The sequence below is a fragment of the Dermacentor andersoni genome, chromosome 1 (assembly GCF_023375885.2).
Source record: "Dermacentor andersoni chromosome 1, qqDerAnde1_hic_scaffold, whole genome shotgun sequence".
Classification (NCBI taxonomy): domain Eukaryota; kingdom Metazoa; phylum Arthropoda; class Arachnida; order Ixodida; family Ixodidae; genus Dermacentor; species Dermacentor andersoni.
In genome coordinates, this window is record NC_092814.1 from 73,999,757 (window position 1) to 74,009,079 (window position 9,323).

The window sequence follows — 9,323 nt, forward strand, 5'->3', positions numbered from 1 at the left end:
CTGCAAGTGATATACTTTATATGGTGGTCGACGAAGATATATTACAACGATTTGAGGCGCAATCATGCACTCTAGCGTCCTGCAATACGCAATCCTCAGCGGAAACTTCAATAGAAAGTGTAATAAAATAAGAGAATCAACGGGAAATAGCTGCAACGTGTTATTGTCGGTAACTGAAATTACACTGGTCGCTGTTGACCTCGTTGGTGATCACGCCACACTCGATGATCATCGTCTCCCCTCGCCAAACGAAAGCAACGACGGGCAGCCCCCACGAACAGAGGTGCAACCAAAGAACGCGAGTCCGGGGCTACGAATCTGTGTCAGTCTCCCGTTTCAGTGACCGAAGAAAGCCCGCCTGCGCAAGCAGCTCGAGGCTCGTTATCCGCAAGACGACAGTCGCCGTTTTCGGATACTTTATTTCCCGCCGGATCGAATGATTGTCGCCTCGTTTAGCCCCGGTTGGACCGCTCTCTTCCCTATTGACCGGCCTGTTTTCCGAAGCAGCCGCCTCCGCCATGCTCGACGCTGCAAGAGGGCCAGACGTCGTCGCTCCCGGAGGATTTCCGAGATCGGCTCCTCCAGTTTCGTAACTCCGCCAGCCAGCGCCGTAATTGCTCCCGGCGTGTCTCTCAGCGCGCCCCGCGCGCTCTTGCACCGCGGGCGCCCGTTACACGCGAGCCTCCCTCCCGCAAGAAAGGAGGGGGGCGTCCCGGAAGCCCGACGCTCTAACGCGCGCGTCCCTTAAAAGCCTCTCTGACGCGCCGAGGCAACACACAGCAGCACAGCGGAGTCCTTGTTTACTTTTTTTTTTCTCTTCGTTTCTCCCTCTCTCACACACACGCGCTCTCTTTCTCTCTGGGCTGCATTATACGTCATCGGCGAAGACGGTCCCCGCTTCCTGCGACGACGGCGTCCACGTATATAGCTCATGCAGCCGCACGCGTGCTCGAAAAGCCCGGGGAAAGAGCCCGCGCTGACTGGCAGGCAGGCTCGACAGATGGCGGCGGGGACTAAGCGAGCGCGGTCCAGCCTCTTCCTCGGGCGGTGGGCGCGCTCGCTCATCCGCAGATCCCTAACTGCAATCCAATCTGCCCGCGCCGCATTTATTCGCCGTCACGGACCGGCGGCCCCTGACGGCTCTCCTTTCGAACGCAGGGGCGAGAAGAGCTTGCCTTCGTATATACGCGTGAAGGAAGGCAACTGGCCGCATAATTCGCTGCCGCGCGCGTGCGAGCGAGCCTTCTAGGGTCGTTTGTCGAGCCGTCGGCCAAAGACGGATCTGGCGAGAAAGCGCCGAGCAACCACCGCCGCTTCTCGGAAGGCTGCCTGCGCGAGGGTAGCAAGAAGGGTGACAAGCGACGCGCGCTTTTCCGGCGACCTCGATTCAATTTTCGGCGGCGCCGGGAAGCTAGAAAAAAAAAAAAGGTTTGGCCTCCAGGATGCGCCCCGGAAATAAGTGCGCAAGAAGAATCAATGTGCGCAGTTGTCAAACGCCTGTTGGCTCGTGATGGGCCTCGCCGCGCGAACAAGACGACGCCATCGTCGTCGCGGATGTTTTTCTTTCTCTCCTCCAGCCGTTCTCCCCGCCCCCTTCCATCTTCCTATTTTGCCGCTCGAACGTTTGGTCTTGTCGAAGGGCCGACGAAGTGAGCACGCGGCATTATATAAACACCTTGGCGGCTCTGTATGCGGGAATAATCTCGAAGACAGTGCCGTTCATGCCACGCGCTGGTAGCTCAAAATATTTTGGCTTATAGCTTTACCCCTCTAGTTCTATTGTTACAGCTCCGACCAGTCGCAAGCCGAGCCCGAGCTACTATACCGTGGCGCACACGCGCGTGTCGTACTTGGAAACGATGGACGCGATGCTAAATTGCTCACTTTTTGTGTTGAGGAAGCGAAACAAGAAATTAAACCTATTCGGTCCGTCTTCCATAATCGTCATTCATGCTCGCTGTGCTCAGCACCGCACTCCACAAGTGGAGTTCGAGCACTTGCTCCATGTACCAATGCCATGTTGACAGTCCTCATCAAAATACATGCGTGTATACGGTTTAAATAAACATTTTCAAATGCCTAAGCTCGCCACTTCATGTAATAAGGATTACCCACTTTCTGGACGCTTCGATTGCTACGAGCACGCTTTATCCACTTAAGGAACGAACCCCTCAGTTAACAAAATTGAAAGTTGGTCAAGCTGTTGTAAATTAATATTGTAAAACAGCATGAAGAGAGAAGCTACATGATAAGCGACTACAAGGTAAGTTTATGAGCAAACGAGAAAATTTTACTTAGGCAGCCAGACGAGTGGGCGTGCCTGAACATGAGTAGAAAAGCAAAACGAAATTCTCACGCAGCATTCTGATCGTTACTGAAAAACAAAATATAAGCGGGGAGGAGGAGTGGGCGATGTAAAGGAATCGTCGCAACAAACTACGAGTCCCGCTAAATACGTGCGCATACTACTACTACGACAGACGTTATCAAACAAACAAGAGAAAAAACAAAGACGAAAATCACCTCTCGTTCTTTTAAGCGGTAACGAGAAATGTCGGCTGTTTTGCAGATGAAATTTTGGTTACCGCTCATCAACTCCTGATAAAGTCGGTGAATGACAATGGCATATTGAAAGCCTGATTCAGAGCTGCACAGGAGCCGCAGAAGTTATCTCATTTCCTCACTTCTCATCACATCTCAGTAGCAGTGTACTTCCCGGCTCCCTGAAAATTACTTCAATTTGGCACGGGCACTTCAAAATCTGACCGCTATAACACATCACATAACTCAGGTTACCTCACTTTTTTTTTTTTTTTGCCCCGAACGGTGTCATTCGCGGCAGGTCCCGTAAACCCCTTTTCATTAAAAAGTATATTCCACTCAACTACATGCTTATACACAGTAAGCTTTATGAAACACCGCTTGGAAGCAGGTATGGTATACTCCGAATGGTGCCATTATACAATATACAGCGCGTGTTTTTTAAACGGCCCGGGAATAAGGTTAGGCACCGACTGCAGGGAAGAAAGAGCCGTCTTCCGCACTTGTCCGGGCCACTGATGCGAGCAATAACGGCCGCCGCTCTCCCGCAAGCGCGTCGCGTCGCCGTCCCTCTCATCGCGCGGCTTCCTGCTCCCGAGCAGCGGGGAGCACAGAGAGCGGCGGCGGCCATAAAGCAGGGATGCGAGCCATCAATGGCGTTCAACGCGAGCGCCGACTTTCGCAACGGGCCAGACGGCGGGCGCAGCAGTCCATTAAAGCGAGCCTCGCGTCTATATACTCAGCGGGAAAAGCGAGCCGGGAGAGGGAGAGACACGTATCGACGCCGTGGGCGCCTCATCGCTGCTGCCTCCGATGGAGACAAAAGCTGCACTACGTGCCCGGGCTCCGAAAATCGCCAACTTGCGCTCGCTCGGCTTGAGGCACGAAACAGCGAAGGCTGGCGTTGCTTTCGGCCCCCTCCCGGAGACCGTGTTTTAGGTGACGACGCCTCTGCCAGTGCGGCCGGTTCTCCCGAGCGGGCGTCGCGCGGCAGACCCGACAGGACTGCGCTTTCTCTCTACGCCGGGCTTCTTTCGCCTCCCTTGTTCCGTACCCGGGTGCAAGCAGGAGAGAGGGAGGGGAGTGGAACCCCTCCCGGGCTGCTCCCCTCGACGGGCCTGCTTGCGGAATGATCGAGCGACTCGACGGATGTTTGCTCGACTCGCGAACTGTTAGCGCACCTTGTCCCCTCCACCGTTGCCACGCTTATCCGCCGGAATAACTGTGCCTGCGGAGGAGTTGCGCGGGCGCCCTCGGCGGCCGCACACCTGCCGTCGTTGTTGGCGCTACCGTGTTGAGAAGGGAACCTGTCAGCGATACGGGGCGCTCGGCGAGACGACTGTCACACAGGCCCTCCTTGGGCGAATGCCCCATGCGTTCGTGCTGCGCACCAGCCAGACAAGGCTACTTCTAGTGGTGGCAGTGCGTTTTGTCATTGTTTTGCTCCTTGTTACTAACAAACTCGCCCAAGTCGAGCCGCGCGCTCGCCTCTGCGCGGTTTCCTTGTCTCGCGCTGCGCCTAACAGAACGAAGGAAAAGGAGCACAAGAAGAAGAAGAAGAGAAAAGAGCAGCTGAGCAATAACGATAGATGCGTATGATGGCAGTTGTCTTGCAGTTGACAGAAAAAGTTCAACACAAATCATTCTAGTCCGTATAGCTTCAGTGACGAGTATTCATCAGCTCCAAGAAATTTAATTCCATGTAATTTACTGCCAGGTTTGCTTGCTATAGCTAGCGTTCAAGTCTTGTGGGTTGATGGCAAAGAACATCATCAAAAGGCATCAGACACAACTGTGCGTGTGTGTGTGTGTGTGTGTGTGTGTGTGTGTGTGTGTGTGTGTGTGTGTGTGTTTTGTTTTTTACTGATAGAATGCTGCAACCTAGAGAGTGCGATTTGAGTTAGACTTGCAAACTTTCTAGTTTATTATTCAGGTCATTGTCCCATAAAATAAAAATAAATTCCGCGTTTTACGTGTCAAAACCACGATTTGATTATGAGGCACGCCGTAGTGGGGGGACTCCGGATAAATTCTTTATCCGGAGTCCTTAAGTTCTTTAACGTGCACCTAATGCACGGTACACGGGCGTTTTTACATTTCGCCCCGATCGAAATGCTGCCGCCGCCGCCGGGATTTGATCCCGCGACCTCGTGCTTAGCAGCGCGACGTCATAGCCACTAAGCCACCAGGCGGCTAGGTCATTTCCCTCAAGATGTATTTCAATTTACGAGAGAGAGAGAGAGAGAGAGACAGAGAGAGAGAGAGAGAAACTCGGGTAACCCAACCCGACAGATTCAGCCATAGACTTCATATGCTCCCACAAAGAAGCTAAGTAGAAGGCCCCTTGGCGTATATTACTGTACATGTGTACATGTGTACATGTGTATCAGTGAAAGAACTATTTAATTATGTAGTTTTGAAGAATCACAACTTCAGCAAAGAATTTAGGGTTGCCGTAAAAAAGAACGTGACATTGCGACAAACTGAGAGGTACGTGAAACCACGTATCCACACTCACTATGGAAAAAGAACCCGGAACTACTATGTCCCTGCAGTATTTAATCAATTGAGTGATGAATTATGTAGAATAAACACGAAACGAAAAATGAATAAAGCGATCAGCAAATGGTGTGCGAGCTCAATAAACACTTAGTAGGTAAAGCCAGTTGACTCATATGGAATTGTTTACCGGCTTTGTTTTCAACCTTTGTTTATGATCATGCTTCGATACCTGTGTATAATTTTGAGGTCAGCAGTTTGAAAAATTGAGTTGTAGTCCTGTAAGTGACTGGTGTATTTAGGTATCGCTTTGATGTTTAGATTTTGTTTTGACTTTGATGTTTTTCTTGACAACATTGTGTAATGAAAGAACAGGAACTCAAGATGCTTGTTATGTTTTTTTTGTTTCACGCACTGGACGGTGTTCATGTGTATATGTGCGAGAGGATGTATTAATTGTGGTAATATGAATTTAACATGTTGTTTCACCAACTGCCTGGTCATTTTACAAGCACTGCGTGCTTAGATTGACCAGCAAATTCATCCTGTAGAAAGAACATATAACCATGCGCAGTTCGCGAACCAGTCACTGGCCAGGGTTTCTTTTTAAATCGAAGCTTTGTATATCTAGGGTTCCATGTATTTTTCTGCCCGTGCGTCAACAATAACAAATGTGAGCGTGGGCCGATCCCGGAGATTGAGCAATACCAGGCCGACCCTAGGCGGAGGTGAAGCAGGCGTCAAGCACTTCGCCAATAATAATAATAATAATAATAATAATAATAATAATAATAATAATAATAATAATAATAATAATAATAATAATAATAAAGGTGCATTGTTTCAACTCGATGGGTACACTGGAATCGTTTGTGAACAGCACACGGACTCAAGAGGCAGGAGGCATTTCCATATACGCAGAGGACAAAATGTATGTACAACCACGCACCCTTGACCCACGGCAGGACAATGCCACCGACTGTGGGGATGTCTGTGCCGTACAAACGAAAGACGGAATTGTGATATCCACTGTGTATATATATCTCCCTGTACACCCAAGTGTGATATCGAGAAGTTCATGACCACGTACTTTGCGTGGGTTAGCCGTGATGACGCTACCCCTGTGATCATCGCTGGAGACTTCAATGTGGACACTTCAAAACGAGACAAGAAATGGTTCACTCAGTTTGGTTTGAAGTGACACACCAATCCAAGTCACTCAACTACTCAACAGCGGTCGCGTATATATTTAACTTTGGCCAAGAATCTGTCTAAGGTTGTAACCGAACCAATAAGTGTATATATCCCAGTAATCACAAAGCTATCCTCACTGCCATTACCAAATGAGGAAAATAAATACATGACACATGTACCCTTGTCTGACCCTGTGTGAGGTGCTGCAGCTTCGCTGGCCATCCACCTTCACAAAGTGGAATGGCTCCTCAATTTTTTTTTTTTTCATGTTTATAAGGCAGGTAATTTGGCACGCGGCGCACTCTGCATATTAGTCTGTTGCCCATTTGACTTAGATGCATGTAAAAATTCAACGAACGCTGAAAAATGGAGCAGCCAGCGGCCTCGCAAAAAAATCTAAAATCTATCAAACAATTCTATCAGTAGTCAAAAAATCAATCGACTGTAACGTGAGATAGCTCAGAGAGACAGAGATAGAGAAAACACACCTACGAAGGAAAGGCAGGGAGGTCAACCAGACTCAAGTCCGGTCTGCTACCCTAGCAGGATAAAGTGACTTACGGGTTCGAAAGAAAGGTGACTAACTCACCAATATTTAAGCTCATGTATATATGACGAAACCTTAAATACGATGCCTACATACGAACCGGTAAATGTCATTCCCATCCGGACAAATTTGCTTACTCTAAATATAGATATCGAAATAGATGCAAAGGCGGCTGTCAGGTGGCCCTTTTCGCACGCTCATTGATACGACCGGCATGCTGCTGCAGTGCTTAAAGCGCTATCGCCCGCTCAAGAGGCCTGGTCTGTACAAAAGCATTCAGCATGCTAGCATGCTGCAGATGCCTTTAATGTGCCGTTCAAGAACGATATAGAAAAGGAAACTAAATTTTTCGGTCTCAAAAATAAGCTGCTGTATACTTGTTTATAAAACGTTCTTACCCACCAAACCTAAATGCATGATGACATAAGCGGACTGGTGTAGATTCCAGGTTTTGGGAAGAGAGATGTACTTATTTTTTATTTAATTATAAGCGCCAGAAGTTGGGCGAGTTGGTATGCATTCATACTTAAGTCCCAAGCACCGCACGCCGACAAAGGAAACACACCCGTGCACTTCCGAGCAGGCTTCTTGCGTCAGCACGTCCATAGTTGCGCGCACTGCCGCCCGTTGCGAAAATTGTATTACTGAAATAACGTTTCCTGTTCTCGAGAGCATTCATGCGCTCCGCAGAAATTAGCAGCAACCAAGCGACCAAATCAAGCACTGAAGCACTTTACAGCGGTGGCGGCGGTCGTACTGATTCCCGTCCGCGCGCAGCCACAGCGGCGCGGGCGTCGAGCGTACGTTTCAAAATGAAAGCCGCTGTTCGCAAACTCGGAGCCCAATTCCTCTTGCGCAAAAAGTTCTCGTGGGCGGCAACGCTGGAGCGACTACTTTGGACAAAGCGTGTGTTCGAAAGTTATACTGACGTAACTGCAGTTTCTTACTTGCGTCGGTTTGGAATACGGACATCGGAAACACACAGAAAAGCACGCTTCAGTCCGGACAAACGTGACTGCTCGGAATGCAGTCGGTGCCAATGAAATTTTGTAGCTGGATGCGTCGCAGCACCCATTAAACAAGCAGTGTTACTGGTGACAGTGGCTGTGGCATTGGTTGCGAGCGAAGGGTGCCGGCAGTTGCTACACCTGCCGCAAACTTGACTCAGCTGGCGCAGAAAAGGAAAAAAAAGCACGCTCAAAGGCCCTGAGGGGAAGGTGCGGAGCTCCCCGAGTCCTCCTTTGCAAGCAGCTGCTTTTCGTGGTGCCAACAAGTAGCATTATAGCATTGGTCCTAGACTGATAAGCGCTGAACGGCGGCCAACACAAGGCGTCGCTACTGGCGCAAAGAGTACAGGTTTCCGTGTCGACGCAGAGTCGGCCCAGCAGCAATGTCTGGCAGCACTGCCAAGTGCCATGGCTTCGTCTTCTAGCGAGAGGACGCATGCCGTAGCGTGCGCAGCGTGCCTCGCCTCTGTCACGGTACTTGGGAAGGGTAGGGTGGCTTTCAAGAAGCCCTCGGCTATAGTTGCATGCAGCAGCTGCGCTCGACGCCGATGAATGGTGCCGCTGGGGGTATACGTTGTTGGCACCCGACTACGAACATTCCATTCGCCCGCGCCCGGTGTCGCGGCACTAGTCCGGCCTGTGGCGCTATACCAGGAAGAAAAGGACTGAAAGGCGGGAAGGAGCTGCTCCTTTCGGAGCCTAACTTGGTTGCCAGATCAGTTATGTTTCTCTGGGACTAAAAGAAATTTTGAACGAAGCGTATTAGCCCTTTATACGAACGACTTATGTCCGCACACACGCAAAATGGATGGAAGAAGAAAATTCTAGGGCGGAGCGGATCAGACTTGTGGCTATTTGGTTGGCAGCCAGATGCCGCGAAAGGCAGTGGTGCACGCATAAAGGGAAACTCTAAAAATAAAAGGACGGGGAGGATGATGTCAGCTACGGACAGATATTGTCATTTATAGCCTTGTAATGGCAATATCTCCGCCCTGAGCGACTCCTATTAGCACGTGTGGGGCTAAGCATGCCAGTGTTGAAGGCGGTATGAGTTGTTTGCGTGTACAACAGACTGTTTGTGTGTACAGTAACACTACTGCGAGAGATCAACAAGGCCAGGAGGAGCGGAATAGATCAGACGAAGCCAATATATGATACCTCCACTCCACGAAGTTCACCACGCATCCACTGAGAAGTCCTGCTACGCCGAGCGATTGGGGAAGTTTTTTAAGTCATGCTAAATATCTTCTCTCGTTGACCAACTTCAGAGGGAGGCGAAACACAGGGCGAAGCCTCCCGAAGCTCGCAGTATTTCATGTGTTAAGATGCATACAACATTGACAAAGGACTGGCGAACTTCATTCACCACTTCGGTGCAGGTCATTATGAGACGGAGGTCGGACCAATTTGGGGTACATGAGAAAAGCTTTGCTCGTGTTCCCGTTGGCGTTTTCAGCACGACAGGTAGATTTCGCGCAGCGCACGCGTCTACATGGTTGTTCTCTTTAACATCTGATGAGAAGGTTTGAGAACAA

General features: G+C 49.9%; 1 pseudogene; it reads right to left on the bottom strand.

Annotated features, from left to right (window-relative positions):
- Positions 1-5,714: 5,714 nt before the first annotated feature.
- Positions 5,715-5,854, bottom strand: LOC126546453 (U2 spliceosomal RNA; annotated as a pseudogene).
- Positions 5,855-9,323: the final 3,469 nt, after the last annotated feature.